The sequence below is a fragment of the Vicugna pacos genome, chromosome 2 (assembly GCF_048564905.1).
Source record: "Vicugna pacos chromosome 2, VicPac4, whole genome shotgun sequence".
NCBI classification, from domain to species: domain Eukaryota; kingdom Metazoa; phylum Chordata; class Mammalia; order Artiodactyla; family Camelidae; genus Vicugna; species Vicugna pacos.
This window is the reverse complement of record NC_132988.1, coordinates 109,141,607-109,161,661: the sequence shown is the minus strand read 5'-3', so window position 1 is coordinate 109,161,661 and position 20,055 is coordinate 109,141,607. Positions and strand designations below refer to the sequence as shown.

At 39.2% G+C, this 20,055-nt stretch overlaps 1 long non-coding RNA gene across 1 annotated transcript in view; it reads left to right on the top strand.

Annotated features, from left to right (window-relative positions):
- Window positions 1-17,702, top strand: part of LOC140700589 (uncharacterized) — a 158,144-nt gene extending 140,442 nt beyond the window's left edge. Inside the window, exons 5-6 of the long non-coding RNA XR_012079004.1 lie at window positions 6,335-6,428; window positions 17,494-17,702. This is a non-coding gene — a long non-coding RNA (uncharacterized lncRNA). The remainder of the gene's footprint in view (window positions 1-6,334; window positions 6,429-17,493) is intronic.
- Window positions 17,703-20,055: the final 2,353 nt, after the last annotated feature.

The following is a 20,055-nucleotide window of genomic DNA, read 5'->3' as shown; positions in this document are numbered from 1 at the left end:
CCTGCTCCATATATATATAAATATATATATATATTTTTACTGTCAATAATACCGCAGATTCTGCCTCGTGGGAACTCTCGCTGTGCCATTTGGGATCAGGATGAGCCCTAGAAAGCAGACCCCAAGAGTCTGTTTTAGAGCTGGGTTACTTATGATCTGATGGCAATAGGAGACCCATACTTTTGGCAAATCGGGTAATAACCCTTGTATGCAATGGCATTACAATTAATTAATGTTTTCACCTACAATTAATTGGGATGAGGAGAAAGGAGCAGGTGAAACATTTTATGGGAAGTCTCAGCTGAATAAACAATTTGGAGAAAATATAATTAGAAGATACTGGAGTGGATTAACTGCTTTGAAATCCTTGGCAAAAGAAGATGATAGAGAAGTAAACTGCTAACTTGAAGCACGCTGTGAGAGTCAGGTGGGCTCGGTGGTCGCTCTGAATGGCGCTGAGGTCTGTTACAGCTCTGAGGCTGACTTGTAGAAAGTCAGGGGGCGGAGCTTCAGGGTAGACCAAACACACAGCCATGGCCTGTTTCCTTTGTTAGGACCTTGGCAGAAAAAAAGGAAGAGCCTGAGACCCGGCTTTTTGGCCAACGAGCCTGAGAATCTTGACCCTCATATTCCTTGGAACGTCCCACATCACGTGGGAAAAAGCAGACACTGTCCTCTCGTGCGGGGAAAGCTGCCCTCTTTGCCTGGAGACCATGTGAAGCTCTACCATGAAACAGGGCCTTACGATGCCATCCTGTTCTGCTCGAGATCTGCCTCCACCAACTCTCAGTTCCCCTAGACCAATATCCAGGATCAGATCTTAGTACTCATTGTCTGAATGGGAAAGTGCTATCTGGTCCCCAAGAACAGGCAGTTTACACGGCAAAGGAATTTCAGAAGTTGACTAATATGTACTGTTACTAACTAGGGAAACATTTGTGAGAATGGAATTAGAGGGTACTGGAGCAGACAGAGTAGTTATAAGGCCGGATAGGGAGAATTTTTTTTATGTCAGGGCACTTATGACTCTGGATTCATGTTCTGAAAAAGATAGACCTGAGTTTTCAGGACAGATACCTTGGAGCTTGAATATCAAGGTGAACTACAGTCAGTGGGGTGGAGATGCCAGAGCATCCTGGAAAGTATCTTGAGGAATGGACCTGAAGGTGTGAAGAGCTGGGAATGTCTGAGTGGCTTTGCTATGTAAGACTCTGAGGGCGTAGCAGCTGACTGTCTCCCAGGAGGGCCCAGGGAGCGCACTTCCCGCTAAGCGAGTGAAGGGCTGCGCTGGTGAGGAGGACCCTGGCTTTGCTAGCTCAGGGGTGGCTGTTTTCTGTAGGCATGGTGGGAGGCTTGCTTTATATGTGTGATAGTAGGAGATGCTGCCAGGAAACTGAGTGCTCTCAGCTATGGGTGGTGGATTTGGGGAATGGCAGAAGCCACATGGCAGCATCTACATGCCAGTTGCAAGACAGAATTAATGACCATAATGGGTACCAAAGCCAGAGTGGCAATTGGGGCATCTTGTCCAACAAGGATAGGGCGATAATTATTAAATTATGACGTTACTTGGGGGAGAGGAGAGAGAGGCACAGAGAGAGAGAGGGGGAGAGGAGAGAGAGGCACAGTGAGAGAGAGGGAGAGAGAGAAAGGAAGAAGATGGAGAGCTGGTGGAAAGAAGCCCCATCTCCACCGTCACAATGAAATCATGGCCCCTCATCCAGTTTCAGATCTGTATCAGTTTAGAAAACTGTCATGTACCATAAACATCATATTTCTCTTCATTTTGTCTGTTTCTTTCTAACCTAACTGCCCTTTAACCATATTCAGTCTTTTATGATGGTGGTGGCTATGATGTGACTTTTAAATGAAAAGAACTCTAACCATACATGTTTCTTAGTTAAGGTCACAGGGAGAGGAAATAAACCGTAGGTATCTTAAGTTAATTACAGTTCATCCTTGCTATGGAATATTCTATGTGAAAAAAAAATGATAAGCCTGTGTGGATATAGAAGGATTTCCAAAATACATGTTTAAAGGAAAAAAAAAAGACAAAAAAGGAAAAGTTGAAAATACTGTGAAGCGTAAGATCCCTTTAGTATAAATTAAAAAAAAGAAGAATACATGGCTATTCATTCACAAGAAATAATTTAATTGATTAATTGATCTAATACTTTCAAAGTCCTGCAAACTGTGCCTGGCTAATAGTTGATGCTTTATAAGTGCAGCTTGTGTTATTACATATACCATTATGTAGTATACTTGTACTTTAAATTATTTATTGCTTATTATTATTTATTAAACATTATTAGCGGTGATGTCTGTAGATGGGGGTATGGGTGTGGGTCATAGAGAAGTTTTTTACTTTCCATTTCGTACCTTTGTGTTTGGCTGTTTTTTTCTCATTAGCCCCACATGTTATGCTTCTCCTTTTTATTTTCAAGACATCAGGGCTCCCTTGGACAATGAGTTTACCAGCTATTTCTTGTTTCCTTCGTGAGATTTCTCTATTTAAACATCTAAAAATAAATTTGAACAATACCAACATGAAAGACAACAAAGAATCATGAAAAAAGAGGGAGAGGTGATTGTGAGTGTGACATGAGTATGCTGAGAAGAGAACATGTGGCTTGGGTGCCAGCTGGGTCAGGCTCTGCCCATGTACTCTCAGTGGGAACGCGAGTCAGTGCAGTTCACTTTTCTTGACTTTGCTTTCCCTATTTGCAAAATGGAAATAATGTCAGAATTACTGTAGGGATCAAGTGTGACAGTCTTTTCAGTATACCAGGAAAAACATACAAAACAACAACAACAACAACAAAAAACAAAAAACCCCACAAGCTTATATATATATATATATATATATATATATATATATACACATATATACATATATATATATATATAGTTTTCTCCATAATGAAATTGTATGTGATGGGAACGGGATGAAATATTTCGAATGCATGGATTTGCAAACTGGCTGCACTGTAGATTTATTGCTATGAAAAAGGTGACTGGTACAAATTAGAAGTCACTAACAAAAAGGGAAAATGCCAATAGAAACATCTCCTTCCTGTGTCTTTGTTGGAAAGTCCAATAAAGAGAAACGAGAAGAAGACATTTTGAACCTAAAATGATAGTCCTGTTCTTTTTGCCCTTTTTGCAGAAGCGCTTTTCTCCAAGTCCCTAGGTGTACTGGTGCCGCTCAGAGCTCAGAGTAATTGGCTCATTAGGCTGCAGTGTTACACCCGCATCCCTCCGGCTAAGCTGGACGGAAGAAACAGAGCTCTTCTTTCAGGGACAGCACAGCTTGCTTTTTTTTTTTTTTTTTTTTTGCATATCTGTATGTCAAGGAGAACACAAAAGGATGTTTTCCCGAGTTAATTGGCGATGCATTCTCTTTCCGAACTGCTGAGGCTGGAAGCCTTTCAATGACATGATAATACTGCCTCCAAGTGGTCAAATTTAGAAAATCTCTCCCAAATCCTTCAGTTAGAGTAAAACCTTATCTTATAAAGGACCAGAGGAATAGGCTGTTAAAGACTTCTGTAGCTATGCTGACTTCGTGGGGAAACCACTGTGATTGTATGGATAGAACAGTTAATTAAGTCCTGCAGAGGGTGGCTGAGTGTTCTGGATCTTGGAGCTAGTCACAGTGGTGCGACTGTAGTTTTAAATCACTGGTTTCTGCTCTAGGGAGTAAGGATGAAAATCCCCTTACCCTCCTATTCCAGGGGTTGAAATGCTCTGACTTTCTAGGTGTGACGGTGTAATAACATGTGTGGGAGCACAGGGGAATCTGACAGCAGAAGTACTGTCACTTGAATGCTGTCGCTCTGTGGGGGTATGAGCTGAAGCACGTTTGTAAATTCCCTGAGACTGTGCCTTCTTGCTCTGAAGAAGCCCTGTGAATAGGACCCCAAATACTCTTTTAAAACTGGGTTATTGTATGAATTGTTTGTTGTAAACTTGCTTTTTAAAATGTAAAATGCAATACTAATCTTAGCTTCATAATTATTAAATATTTGAATATGATCCTAAGAGCTCCTGTGGTGAAAAGTCCTTGCTCACTAACTTTTTAGGTAAAGTTGGGTAAGCCAGGTGTCCAAGTCTGGAGGGATCCGTTTTCTCACCTCTCTATGTGAATTAACAGTTTTGCTTTGCGTATCTCCTTGTGAATGTTATTGACAGGAGCCTTTTGGGGAGAAATTGTGAAAACTCTATATTGCGCATGTTAAATGCGTTTCCTTTCATTCCAGTAACAAATACTTCTTTCCTCCTATTAACAAGTAATAAGATCACTCACAGATATCAGATTCACCTCAAAGTAAATAATTCCTACAAATTCATGCATCACTTACTATAAATCATCACGGAGCCAGGAGCTAGACTCCGTCTCAGGCCTGCGGTGTGTTAAGTTGAATGTCTTTCCCTAGAAGATACAGTGTTCCTTTCTCTATGGCAGGTGGCAGTTCGAATATAGATGTTCTACGTGTGGATCGTGTTGGTTTTCCTCTGCCCCATTAAAATGCATTTTCTGAATAACTCGGCTTAAGAGAGTGAATAATTCACAAAGAAAACTCTCCATCCTCCCTCCAACATTAGCAATAAGAGCGTATTCTGTTCTTCCTCAGCCCCTTCCCCGTTAAAAGAATGTGTCACATCAGAAAATGCAGTTCTTTTCTGATTGGCCTTTACTGAGGTCACACTGTGTGTTGAACAGAAACTTCTTCGAGTTTATTATGATGAACACCCAACCCACCTCTGTCCCCTCCCTCCCAGCTCCTCCCAGAGTGGAGGGTCAGCGCAGCAGAATTGGGGTGTCTGTGTCCTGATGGGTCCCTGAGAGCAGCTGGACTTTAACAGAATGGAGAAAATACACTCACCCCACAGTACTTCTGAGAGAATACATGGAGACCTTAAACGAGATTAATGAGCTCTGGGAAATGAGAATGGGAGTGGAGAGTCCTGAGAGCACTGAAGTACTTCCATTTCCCCTTTTTAGGTTTAATGCTGTTTTTCTTACTATGAACATATGAATACATATCACTTCTGGATGAAACTAGATACCATGTAGATATTAAAAAGGATGATATCCATAAGTACAGACAGCATAAGCATTTCAATATATTTTCAATGAAAAAAAGGAAGTCCCAGGATCACATGTATAGTGATAGTTAGATTATGTATAATATACGTGTATATATACATTTAGAAAAATTGTGAACGTCTACATAACCATATGGTTAAAATTACTCTCTTCAAGGTTTTCAGGTGAAGAAAAGATGTATTTAAATTTTTTTCTTCCATACTCCTAGTTTTGATTGAATTTTTATACTAAACAGGCATTTATGGTTACTTGTATAATTGAAAAAAATATATTTTTGTACAGATTGGCCAGACTGGGTGGTCGTTCCCCACTGATGAATACACCCATTTGTCCGGGGCTCTTCAACAGTCTCCGCCCAGGTCTCCTTCCCTGTCTCTAGGCTGTGTCTCTCCTGGATGTGTTTTCTCCCCGCACCAGGCTGGTAGAGGGGCTTGGTCGTGCTCCCAGCATGGTCCACTCCTCCTCCCACCAGAGAACTTACCTCACTGCATTTCAACTGCTTAGCAATTATCTGACCTCAGTAGTCCATAAGCAATTTAGGTTATATTTCTGTGTTTCAGGCATAGATTCTGACATATAGATTCCGAAATCAATGTTTATTAAATAGATAAACGGAAGGAAGGAAAGAAAGAAGGAAGGGAGGGAGAGAGAGAGAAGGTAGTAATATCTATAAGAGAGGTGGTCAGATTGGAGCTTAATAGGAAAGAAAAATGTGTCAGTTTTTATTCAGCTCTAAGGAACAAAAGAAAATTTTTAGTCACTGGAGAGACATATATTATTTGGGAACAAGAATTTTTCACCACGTTTGCCACGTGCCATGTTCTTATAACCTCTTTGATATATACAAGAAGAAATCATTATAATTCCATTTATAATAATTTAAAAAATTAATGTATGAGAATAAACTGAAGAATTGTGTAGGAGGTATATAAAGAAAATCATGAGAATTTATTGAAGGACACGAGAGGGTCCTAGAATAAATAAAGAGACATTCCAGTTCAGTAGATGGGAATACAGGATGCTGAAGTGATGCTAATTATCCACAAACGTCTTTTATCTTTGATGCAATTACAGTGCAACTCCCGATGGAACTGCTTCCTTCCCTTCTCTCCCCACCTTCCCTTCCCCACGCTGGCATTATTGCTGCTCCCTGAGCTTCAGGCCCTCCCCAGGCTCAGCACTTTTGCATCTGCAGTTCCTTATATTGCATTTCTCTTTTCCCAGATCTTCTAGTGGCTGCCTCTCCTGTCAACACAGACCTCAGCCCAAGTGTCACTATCTCAGAGAAATCTCTCCACCACCCAACGTAAAGTAACTGGTAAGTCACAAAGTCACTCTCTATTACATTACCCTGCTTGCTTTTTTTCATAGCACTTACCAGGATTTGAAAATACATCTTTATACGTTTTCATGCATATAATCTATTTTTCCTCACTAGAAGGTAAACTCCACGGGAGCAGGGGCATCTCCTAACTTAACTTGGCTGCATTCCTGCCTCCCTATAAAACAGTGCCCGGTACAAAGAAGACATTCCATTGACTGGTTTTGTTCTTAAGGAATGATCAGTGTTCTAATTTTGAGAGATCATTCGGCAATGGACTCATAACCCTTAACTGTTTTCCTTTAAACGTGCCCAGAGATTTATTAGTCTAGTTTTAATTTGGATCACATTGTATTAAAATCACTTCTGTATTTTGCCTGAGTATGATTCTCATCTCGGTCGCCTTTTAGCTGTGTGACTTTGGGCAAGTTGCTTAAGTTTTCCCAGCCTCAACTTCCTCATCTGTAAAATGGGAATAACGAGGGAAGCAACCTGATTTCTTGTGGCTCATAACTGAATGAATAGATATGATAACTTCAGACGTTGTCTGACATACAGTAAACTCTCAATAAATGTTAGTAATCATTTATTAATAACATAATATTATTTTCCTCTTGGAAGTCTGGCATAGAGGTGCCTTAACTTATGGCCACCCAGTTTTTGAAAGGCTCTTTGTAAGTCATTTGTTTGTGGGTCCAAAATCACATTCCACACGGGCTAATGTGGGTGTATTGGTGCAGTTTGGTTTCACAAGAGAGCTGTGCAGGTTGATAGTATCAGTTTTGATAATCCCCTTTGCACAGATACTGCTCATAATTTTCTTACAACCTATTGTTTAAATGTCCTCTTTCTTTCCTATCAAAATTTCCAGACTTGTCCTGTAAGGACTCTTACTGCATTTTAAAACAAACAGTAGTGTAAATACATGACTGCTAATGGGCTCTGTAGTGGTGGGCAGAGCTGATGTTTCTGCTTTGATAGAAAACTGTATCTCTTCTTTCAGCTGATATTTATGGCGCGTTCACCTTGTCCCAGGCACTGCTGTAGTCTCGGGAATGACGTGAAGAATGGAGCAGATTGGGCTCTGCTCCCTCATGATTTACATTTACTTGCTTATGAAAGGGTAGATGTTGAAAATTTTAAGCACAAGACTTCATGCATTTTCAGATGGGGTTTGGCCCTTTAAGGGCTCTCTAGCTCACTATGTACTAGGGTTGTTTTCTCTTTGGGAGAATGTCACCCTTGCTTTCAACATTAGATGTGGGTATGCCATATGCTAAGTGGTTTGACATTTCAGTTGGATTTAAACCGATTGACATTGACAGCTTCATGCCAAAGTGTGTTAATTCTTAATCAGAAATGATATCCCCTTGGACCAATGAATGTGTTTAGCATTAATTGGCAGTGGCTGCCTGTAAGCTTTCTATGGGAAGATGTGGACAGAAAAGAAAATTCGGGCAGTTTAGGGGGAAAATAAGTGTGTTTATGAATCAGCTCTGTCAAAGAGAATTTATTAGCTTTTTGTGTAAACTACGTTTTATTCCTTGACCATTTGTGTCTCCCTTCAAATAGCATTCAAGAGCATATGCTACGTGCTACGAGCTCTAGGGGTACCAAGGGCTACGCTGCATCCCTTAAGGAGCTCATAATCTGAGGGTGGCATCACATAAGGAAACAAAAGATTGGCAAGCAGCGCAGTCAGTTCTCATGATCTTCGGGAGGACTTGGTGCTGCCCTCTTTGGCACAGCTAAGCTCATTCTGCAGGAGATATTAAAGGTTTTGCACAGGAAATGGAAATCCATGTTTCTGCATATTGAGAAAATCTGATTTATTTTTTTCTTTAGAATTCCAATTCTTTATAAGGAACCCCCCGCATCGATACATATTCAAAGGCTCTCTCCCCATTGCCGCAGGGCTCAAGAAAATGTGGATTTCGTGAGAGAATGCAGCTGCCAGTGGTGCACAGTGTTGGAGGCAGAATGAGCTCAGGAGGAAGACTGCTGGATGTCTTGCTTTTGCTAGTTTCTCAAGCCCAAATTCTGGGTGACTTCTCTCTGCCATTCTCCACATCTGATTAATCACCAAGTTCTGTCAGTCTTCTCTCCTGCGCATCTTTCTGGTCTGCTTTTAATTGGTCTGGGGTGCAGCTTTGGTATCAGCAGCTTTAAAATCCCCTCAGGTGATTCTAACATATACGGATGTTTGAGAACCACTGGTTTCCAACTAAATCAGGATCTCTGGGGAAAGGCCCAGGCGTCGCTATTTTGCTAGCTTTTCCCAGATAACACCAATGTGCCCCCGAATTTGGGAACCACTGCTGTTGTGCAGGGCATCTCAAACATCTCCTGGGGAACTTGTGGAAATGTGGATTATGATTTGGTAATTCTGGGGTGGGGCCTGAGATTCTGCATTTCTGAGAATCTTCCGGGTGATGCCCACCCTGCTGGTCTGAGGATCCCACTGTGAGCAGAAGAGACTAGAGTCATGCAGGAGCCTTATAAACGGCCCACGTGCATTCAAACATGGGACGCTGCCAGCAGTGCGATGTTTCTAAGACACATACAGTCATGTCACCTCTCTCTTTAAAACCCACCATCAGATTATTAATATTTCCAAACCTTGTATAATGGCTTACAGGTCCCTCTAAGCTCATGCTCCACCTCACCTACCAGTTTTATTTCTAGCCACTCCCTCCCCTACACGTTCCAGCCGTGTCCTTGCGTTTGAGCTTCATAGCAGCGCGGCGCTCCTTCCGGCCTTAGGGTGTGTGTAGACTGTTCCTTCAGCTGGAGAATCATCATATCCTGACAAATCTTTATTTATTTTAGCTTAGATGTCACGTCTTCTAACTTCTCCACTCTCCCCCTTCTTCAGGCTGGATCAGGGACACCTTCAAATATGCTCATAATTACCTGGCTTATTATAATTTACTACTTGTTTGTATGTCTTCATTATAAAGGATAAGACATGTTTCCCTTATCCACTCTAATTTCCTAGTTCAATATTTAACACATGAAAGATATTTCATAAATATCATTAAATATGTGTTAAATGAATAAACAGACAACATCAAAATTTGGTGAGGAGCTACAACTTTGGTAGAAACCAATTAGAAAATATTTTGAGTAAATGCATTTGAAGATTACAACTTACAAATAAGCCTTTATACAGAAAGTATTTCACCTGACCAAGGAAAACATGACATGGGACCTTTATAAGAGGATACAGCCTTACAGAAAATGGAAAAACTCTCCTTCCCAAACATAAACATACCCAGTTAAGGATTATTTCTATGTGAAAAGGAACTGGAGGCAGATAACCCACTGGTTGTGCTTCATGATTCCTTGTATATAATCTTTAAAGTAAACTTTGTGTCCAAAAAATCATTGCCATGACTAATACCAAGGAACTTTTTCCCCTGTTTTCTTCTAGAGATTCTGTAATTTGAGGTTTCACATTCAAGTCTTTAATCCATTTTGAGTTAATTTTTGTGGGTGGTGTAAGATCGTTTCATTCTTTTGCATGTGGATATTCATTTTTCCCAACACCATTCATTGAACAACCTATGCTTTCCTGATTTTGTGTTCTTGGCATCCTTGTCAAAGATTATGTGTGTGGGGGTTTATTTCTGGGCTTCACATTCTGACCCATTGGTCTACGTGTTTATTTTTATGCTGGTGTCACACTGTTTTGATTACTGTAGCTTTGTAATGTATTTTGAAATCAGGAATTGTTATGCCTCCAGCTTTGTTCTTAGGATTGCTTTGGCTATTTGGGGTCTTTTGTATTTCTATAAGAATTTTTGGGTTGTTTTCCTATTTCTGTAAAAAATGCTGTTGGAGTTTTGATAGGAATTTTTTTGAATCTATGGATTGCTTTGGGTATTATGGCTATTTAAACAATATTAATTGAAGAATACAGGATATCTGTCCATTCATCTGTGTCTTCTTACATTTCTTTCATCAATATCTTATAGTTTTCCCTGTACAGATCTTTCATCTCATTGGTTAAATTTATTCCTAAATATCTCATTATTATTGATATATTGTAAGTGGGATTGTTTTATTTATTTTTTCAGGCAGTCCATTGTTAGTGTACAAAAAAGCCTAGGCAATAAAAGCAAAAATAAGCAAGTGGGACTACATCAAACTAAAAAGTTTCTGCACATCAAAGGAAACAATCAACAAAATCAAAAGGCAACCTATGGAATGGAATAAAATATTTTCAAACTACATATCTGATAAAGGGTTACTGTCTAAAATATACAAGGAACACGTATAACTCAATAGCAAAAGAAGAAATAACCTAATTAAAACACAGGCCAAGGGCCTGAATAGACATTTCCCCAAAGAAGTCATACAAATGGCCAACAGCGACATGAAAAGGTGCTTAACAGCACTAATCATCAGGGAGATGCAATTCAAAATTGCAATGAGGTATTACCTCACAGAACGGCTATTATCAAAAAGATAAGAGATAACAAATGTTGGTGAGAATGTAGAAAAAAAGAAAAAAGTGTACACCGTTGATGTGAATACAAATTGGTGCAACCACTAAGGAAAACAGTATGAAAGTTCCTCAAGAAGTTAAAAATATAACTACCATATAATCCAGTAATCCTACTTATGGGCATATTTCCAAAGGAAATTAAATCAGTACCTTGAAGACATATTTGGATTCCCATGTGTGGCATTATTCACAACAGCCGAGTTACAGAAACAACCTAGATGTCCATTGATGGATGAATGGGTAAAGGAAGAAATACACACACACACACACACACACACACACACACACACACACACACACATATTTATATACACATACACATATACAATAAATATATATACACATACCTATACATCTGCGCATAAAATGCATATATCTAAATTGGATAGGTTCCTAATTGCATAAATGTCCATAGTTGGGAATATCAGCTTATTATCTACTTCTTTTTTTTTTTTTTAAAAGGAATGCAATTTATTTATTTAGGTGGAGGTACTGAGGGTTGAACCCTGGACCTCATGCATGCTAAGTATGCACTCTACCTCTGAGCTATTACCCTCCCCACTCTGCTTGTTTTTGAGAAGAGCATCTTCTCCAAGCTTTTCTGACCACTGGGCTTTGCAGATACTGATTCTGCAGCTGAAATATCTGGGAGTGAAATATGTCACATTATAATGGAGGTTTTCACCTAATGGTATGGGAAGTTAGGCTAAATGGACTTCGGGGATGTTTCTTCCTTTCTCATCCAACTGATAGGGTTTTCCATAAAGGTATAATGAGATAATTTATGCAAAGAGCTTAGCAATCCACCTGACATCTCTCAGGCATTCAATAAATAAAAGTTGGTGTCATAACTGTTAACAGTGGTCTGATTTCTGGCCTTCCTCCATGATTCCCTTAGATAAACTGCTCATAGGAAAAGCTGTTGTAAAGCCAACTTTAGAAGAATAAGAAGTGAAATAAGAAATTAATTATGCAAGTTTAAAAACAGCATCAAAGTTAAAAACACAAGGGCTATTTGAGATGATATTTGCTTAAATTAGAACATGATGCAGGATTCAAATTTGACTCTGAGATCTGTGACCTTGAGAAGAAACATCCTTCTGAGAAAAAAAAATTATCTTTCAGCTTTGGTACAGTAAGGAACTACCAAGAGAATTGTCAGTTTTGTGGTTTGCACCCTTAGGCACCCTGGGTGGAAGGGACCATCAGTTGCTATAGCAGCACCTACTTTAGGAGTATTTTTATGCAGATATATGTCTTTGTAAAAAATAGTAGTGGAGTGGCTACGCGTGAAATATCACTTGTAAACTTCAATTTGCAGCTCATTTTGAGTCTGGAATAAAATCTAGGTGTGATTTTTCTAGCAGTGAAGGAATCCATATATGGATATTAGAAAAGATTTGTTGATATAAAAACAGGGTCTTTTCTTCTTTTAAAAATCTAATTACAACAGCTGTTTAAGGTGACAAGAGTACAAAGGCTAGATGAGAATTTGTTGTCCAAAGAGAGATTTTTTTTTTTCAAGATTTAGAAAGAGAAAAAAAAAAATCCAAGGAGAGGATTCATGGAATAACATGATATTGGCAGAAAGTCATCGTTTCTTAGAACTGGATCAAACTCTGAGAACATCTTCAAGTATCCCAAGAAAAATATTATGTTACATACTTTAAACTTTTGAGAAATGAGTCCCTCATTTCTTTTGAGCCCCTTCTTTTAATATCAGAGGAAATTAGGAAAATTGTCAAGGCATGGATATGACTAGTCAACAAGGGTTTTCTACAGATTTGGGGAAGACAGAAAGTAGACAGGACAGGGCAAGTCACCGCGGCATAAACGCATATCAGAAGAGGCTTTCAGAAGTGAGGGGTAATCAGTCCGGTGCAGCTCCTGGCAACCCGTGGCTAGATCTGAAGGCTCACCACCGGGACAAGTAGGCCGAAACTGACAAGGGACATTGAGGATCCATTCACGGGAAAGTTGCTTCAGCCTGGTGGCCCTACCATCCTCTCCCAAGCCTCTGAACACTGTGGGGGAGTTAGAAGATACTTGGACACAATTTGGACCACTCATATTTCTTTTCTTTTTCAAGGTGGATCTGTGCATATGCTAAGGTTCTGAGCTGCCACATACCAGGAATTCTGAAATCTTCAGTTTGTTTCTAATCAGAAACAGTAAAACCTTGTCAAGTATTTTTCATGTATGTACCTTTGAGTCTTTGGAAAGATGGCATAGAGCAGTTATGAGAAGAGTGGGTCCTGGTGTCAGATTGTCAGTGTTCAAAATTTATCAGCTGTGGTTCCAGGGAAGTACAGGCTGGCTGCAGAGATTAAGGACGCAGTCCAGGGGACTTTACTCGGACAAAACTGAAGCAAGTATTTGGAAAAGCTAACTATTCTAGTGTGAAATTCAATACCTCTGAATAAAACTCTGTCACACTAACATTTGTCTATATCTAGGGAATCTGGCTAGATCCTTTTCCAGGAAAAAAAAAAAATGTTGCTTTTGGACTTGCCTGAGAGCCAGGCACTGCCTGCTCCTCCTCCTGTGACACTTGCCAGTCATTCAGTATAGCTTCCCCTCCAGGAACGTATCTTTCCCACACAGAAACATCATTAAAATTCCCACTCCAAGACCTGGTTAGAAGGAGCCCTCCACATATAGAGCAGAGGTGACCCATGTGAGCTGGCAAGTCCTTTGTTTTAAACATGTAGAGACAACCATGAGTCACTAGTTGTATGAAAAGAACTAGAAGTATGAAAGAGAAAGGCCATTACAAACAGAAAAACTCACCCCGGAGGAAATAGATACAATTCAGGGAACAGAAGGAAAGTTAATATACCCAGAGTCAATTAGATATCACAAAAATAAAGTAAAAATAGTATTCTCTAAAAAGGAAAATCAGAAAACAGTAAGAACTAAAAATATGATTGAAAAATCAAAAATTTCTATTCACAGCCTGATACCTAAATTTGAAGTAATGTCTTAGAACTTAAAACAAAAAGGAGAAAGATAGGGAGAATGTGAGAAAATAAAAGGAGCCTACCAGAGCAATACAAGAGGGCAACTGTTGGCCAATTAAACCACAGAAACAGAAGTCATACTAAATGGAAAAGAGAAAATCATTATAAGATAAAAGAAGAGAATTTCTTAAGGGTAAAGGAAGGACACACATTTTCATAGTAAAAGGACATACTAAGTGTCCAGAACAATGAATGTGGGAAGAAGGACTCACATATGGAAACATCACTGTGAAATTTCAGAACATCAAGGAGAACACAGATCCTAGCAGCTTCCAGAAACACTTGTTGCTGGAAAATAAAGGCTCATATTCTAAAACTTTCAGGGAGATTTAAAAACATCTAGTCTTTCGCAGGAAGTTAACTTGAAAATGTACTGTAACGAAGTGTTATACACACATAAGCAAAGATGAAGGCATGCAGGAACCAGCAGGTCTAGACTAGCAGAGAGTTAGCGGGGTCTGTACAGCGAGAAAACAGTGTGCATTTGCAGAGGAGGGAGCTTCCAAGGGAGGTTTTCTAGGGAAAAAAATAAAGAGTAGGATCAGCATAGATAGATAATCAAGAGATTGATTTTTTTAAAAGTGAAAATATAATTATGGCAAATAATATAAGGATAAAGGGAAGTAACCAAAATTTTAAAATCCAACCAAAAAATATTACAGATAGGAAGTAAAATGACACATATAATAATTTGCAGCAATATATGGAACATAGTAAAAGAGAATCCATTCACGGTGACGGCTGCGTTGGTTGAAGAGGCCCAAGCAGCGGCATGGAGGCCGAGACCGCGGTGCTGGTGGCTGTACGCGCAGACTTCTTGCCTCTCTTCCCTTCTCTATATACTGAATTTTCCCCAATTTATTTAATGTTTACCCAAGCCATATGCATGTGGTAACAAATTGAATAATACAGATTATTCCTCCTCATTAGATCCAAGAACTCAATATAGGACCTGTAGAAAAACAAACACAATCTTAACATATCATACTTATTAAATGCTGTTCTTTGCTTTTCACCTTTTATGATCAATTTATGGATGATTCACAAGTGAAAGTGGGATAGAAATAAAGGAGGCGTGAAAGAGGAGGAACAAAGAACTTGTTGCTGAAAACCAAGAGACACTGTCAAAAGTTGGTGGAACAAGAAATCAAGGTATAACTCTCTGATGTTGCAGAGATGATCATTTGATGGACTGAAAAGGCAGTATAAATGGTAACCTTTGGGAAGAAAGGAAGGGAGAGAGTGGAGGTTCAGGGAGTTAAGTATCATAATACAGAGTCATTAGTTGTGGTCATAGGTTAAGTCAGGAAATGTTGTTAACATGTTACTTCATATCAGAAAGAAAATTATCAGAAGGGCTAAAAACAAATGCTGAAAGATGATGCCGTGTGTAACTGAACCTCTTTGTATGATGGAATGTGGGAAAGGAGTTCTGCTTTTTTAATACAAATTAAAGCTGTCGTTTGATTTGTTAAAAAAAATGTAAAGGGAGAAGAAAGGAAGGGAGGGAGGGGAGGAGATAGGAAGGAAAGCAGGCAGACAGCAGCGAGTCTGCAGAGCACTGCAGGACCACCGTCACCTCCCCGGCCACGACCGCGGTCGCCAGCACCGCTGCCCTTCCTTACGCCACGCCTTCCACTGCTTGGACTTGTGCGCCAGACACTGGGCTAAGTGATCTGAATGCCTGTTAGTTTTAGTCTCCTTAGAAACAAGGCTTGATAAATTCTGACTAATGACTCTGCTGATACTAATCTCTTTCTCCCATTTTAAATCTGATTTGAGAAACAGTGGTCATCGCACATTGTCTAACAGATATTTAACTATCCTTGGGCACAGGGTACTTAGAAAGAAAAATTTCAGCAGCAGGACAATATCAGTCTTTAATATTTGAAGAGCTGACATGTGAAAGGTAATTAGATTTGTTTTCAAATGTTAGAGAGCATGCTAATGGTGTAGACTGTAATTCAGTAAGTCTGGTAGGGGGTCCACATTTTTAGTATGCATCTCAGTGGATTCTGATCCAAGTGGTTCATGCTTCGTGCACAGAGAAACATTAGCGGTGGGGGCTGTATTCGCTGATCTCTAGGATTTCTTCTACCACTAATAGCCTCTGACCTTCTTAGATTGATGCTTTGCTTAGATATTAGCTTAGAAGTGCTAAGTAGATAAAACTTTTTTGTGATGTGAATAGCAATCATCTTGATGATCAATAAAAGAAAATAAATTCAATTCAAGTTATTTGACTTCCAGTTTCCATCTCCTTCCATTCAACTGGGATATTCTTTGTACCAGCTTTATGGACAAAAAAGTCCCCATTTTAAAAAGACTGTCCAAATAAGAATATAAATATAAGAAGACACTATGCTGGTTTGTTAAAAAATGAACAAAAACAACCAAGCAAGCTAATACATAAAACCTGTTCCAGCCTGAAAGATTGGTTTTCCAATAAGAATGAAAATAGATTATCTTATCAAATATTTTTTCCTACTCTGAGAGGCACATACTCCCACCATTCCCAAAGACGCTAAGGACAGAGAATAATGTTTCTTTTTGCTGAACTAATGCGTTTCCCTTGTTTTCTTGTTGCAGTCTGGCAAAATTAAGAGAAAAACTGCTATAGCATTTTTTGGTACTTTGCAAAAAATAGCAGGCTTCATGAGACTTGATATAAAATTAGGAGTAATAGCCAATGAAGCAAACACTGTGGGAACAAGAAACTTCTAGTTTTGCCAGTTTTGTGTTCTAAAAATTTTGATTCTATATTAACCCTTTATTTATTAAGTGGCCTATTACTACATTTGGATGAAGGAAGTAAAGCAGTTGGTTTAGTATTTATAATTAATATTGCCCATGTTCATAAATCTTGGAGTAATGAAAATGTGGTTACCTGCCTTGTATGGCAAGCTGCTGGGTCCATGAAGAAAATCATAATTTTAATTTCAGCTTTTGAAATGAATAGTGACTCAGTAATAATCCAGCAGACTAGTCAACCTGGTAGCATGTTTGTCCTCATGAATCTAGTCAAAAGGAAATCAAGAAGGTGGAAAAGAATGTATTTAAAAAGTTAGTAAAAATTTTAGCATGTTTTCTGTCACATGAATAAATCTTTGAACCTCTATCCTGAAGACAGTAATAAAAATGAGAGGAAACAATTTAGACAACATTTTGTTATGTATTGTCATGTTCTTATTACCATGTATTTGCTCCTCTATTATTATTGAAAACAATTTGTGGAGAATCAAACTTTAGAGTTAGAATAAATCTCTGCCAAAATCTACTAGATTTCACTTTATTTTCCTTCCTTCCTTCCTTCCTTTGTTCCTTCCAGGTTGTCAACTAGATTATAAAAATTCAAACTTGCTTATTGAGAACATCATAGTGAATTTAAATGTTCAGTGCTGGGGCTTCTGTGACACACCTTAATTTTTCCTGCTCCTCTACCACCACCATTACTTTCTGTCCATCTTCCTTTCGTTTTATCAATAAGCATCTACTTACCTCCTGAGATACCCACTTTCTTTTCTTTTGTCAGTATTCTCATACAGGATCATCTAGACAACCTGGCCAGCTCCTTCTCCAAGAAAAAAACTGTTTGCAAAATCACTAAAACTCAGAAATACCCAATGCTTATGTTGACTTCGGTATTTCAACCGTGTTATCTTCACAACTTGGGAGTAATATAATTGATGAAAAGATGTCAACAGATCAAGTTCAAGAATAAAATGTTTATTAAATGGCAAAGGATGCTGACTTGCATATTCCCAAAGGGAGATACATGCTTTCCAAGTCTCTTGAATTTCCCTACAGAGAAATACAGTGACTGAAAAAACAACCTAAGCAAAAGGTAGCTTCAACTGGGTGTCTGAGTTTTCCTTTGTCATTCTCATGGCGTTCTGTACCTTACCACCTCCGGCCACATGGCTGTCATCATTAGGTGCAAATGTGTAGTCCACAGCCAACCAGCACATTTCTGAGGATCCCATACAAAGCAGTTTCTCAGGAAAAACTAAGTAAAAGCATCAGAAGCTCTAAAGCCATTCTGCAGCATAACGAAACAGTCGTGGCGTGCGACCGTTACAAGTACCGTGAAGTCTTCGTCCATTAACAGGTTCATAAGCCATAATATTGAAATGATGTAAATTATTCCAGAGAGTATTCACAAATCAGTATTAGAACATAGCTGTGGCTTCTCCAACTTTGGAAAAGGAAATTTGTCTGAAGAAGCATATTCCAAAGGACATAGGTCTTTTCATGATTTTAAAGTAACTGCGAGTTTCTGTTTGTGTGCATCGACCTTTAGCTTAAGACAATTTCTTGTAGGGAACTGATTTTTATAAGTCTCTCAGGAGGTCCCCAAAGCAGATTTCAGTGCCTTGATTTTGAGGCAAGAATAGTAGTATACATCAGGAAGGTGGTCAGGGTCTAAAAAGGAATTTAAAAACTGTGTTGAAAGACAATTTTCTAACAGAGTCAGTATAATGATTAAAGGAAGACATTGAAGTGACTTGTTACAATCATTTATCTACCATTTATTCACAACTTATTTGACAAGAGTTTATTTTGTCTACTAAGTGCTAAGTGCTGGGTTGCAGACACAAGCAAGACACTGCTTCTGTTCTGGAAGAGCTCATAAACTGGTGGAGGAGACAGAAAACCCATCAATTATGAAAAATGGAAGAATGAAAAAAGGCAACAGACGGGCACGGCTTGTTGCCTTTGGGATGTGGGGAGCGATAAGAAAAAGCTTGCGTGACTTGCTGCTCTGGAAAAGCTTGGCCAGAAATAACAAACAGGAGAAAGCATTCCAAGACCATGCATTTGAACATGGGAATTTCCTGACTCATTCAGAGCTCTACAGCTCCTCTTGGCCTAAGAAGAGCAGGATGAGTTAAGCACATTAACAGCCAAGAATCCTAAAAAATGCCCTCACTGACCCAGCTCCCTCTTCCCTTCCTCTAGTCTAACATTATATTATGATTACTTGTTACATTGTTTTCTTCCCGACTAAAAGGTGAATAGAGAGGAATCATGTGTCACTATCTTGGTATCTCATCATGCTTTTAATACATGGCAAATGTATGTCTAAATGCCATGGAAACGTTAAAGAACACATGTCACCTTGCTGTGCACGAGTCAGGAGGACTGACTCAGCTGTGTGGCTTCCGGCAAGGGACCGTGTGTATCCATGCTCTGCCTTCCTCTCGTGTGTGGCAAACACGTTAGATTAGACGCTCCCCAAGATCCTTGAGTCTAAGTTTGGATGAGCCTGTGATTCTCCCTAATTAGGCTGTAGAGCTTCAGTGAGGTTCAGAAATGAATATCGCTTTTCAGTCCTTTCAGGGCACTTAGCTTAGTGCTTTGTAACACTGGAGTATGTGCTTTGAAGTCAGAAAGTCTTAGTTCCCAATCCCAGGTCTGCTCAACCTCCATCAACCTTAGCCTTTTTCTTTTGTAACATGAAAAACATAAATTCTAATTATGTAGAATTATTTTGAAGATTGAATGAAGTAATGTCCAAAAAGTACCAAATAAATGGCCTGATCCTTAGGTGCCAGAAAATGTTAGCTCTCTTCTCTTGTTTACTCAGAATAATTACTTAATAGATGTTTGTTGATTGCTTTGACTTAGGTGTTGGTCCAAAGCCAGGGGAGAGGATAAAGTTGGGCAGAAACTCCGCACTCCTTCCTCATGCTGCACTTGCCTGAGTGGAGAAAAGAGGAAGAGTTGATATTTTTATATTCACACGTCCCTTCCTAGCTGTGAATTTTCATTATCTATTTAACAAAACAAATTCACTGAGTGTCTACTCTGTGAAAGTAATTGTGTTAGATTCTTTAGTGTAAGAAGTCTGCCTAGTACCCTGAGAAGGGAAATGAACACAGTTTGAGATCAAGTTTTCACGTTTTCTGAAACTCAAGTCAGGAAATATGGCCTGACAAATACCCATGTGCTTTGGGGGTTGTTGAGATAGACTGTTCAAAATTGATTGTCATAGAAATGAGAACAGCATAAATATAAGAGGGTCATTTTCCTCCCAGGTTCCTGTCACATCCACTTCACGAGCCAATTCCTCCTCCTTGGACAAATATAAGCT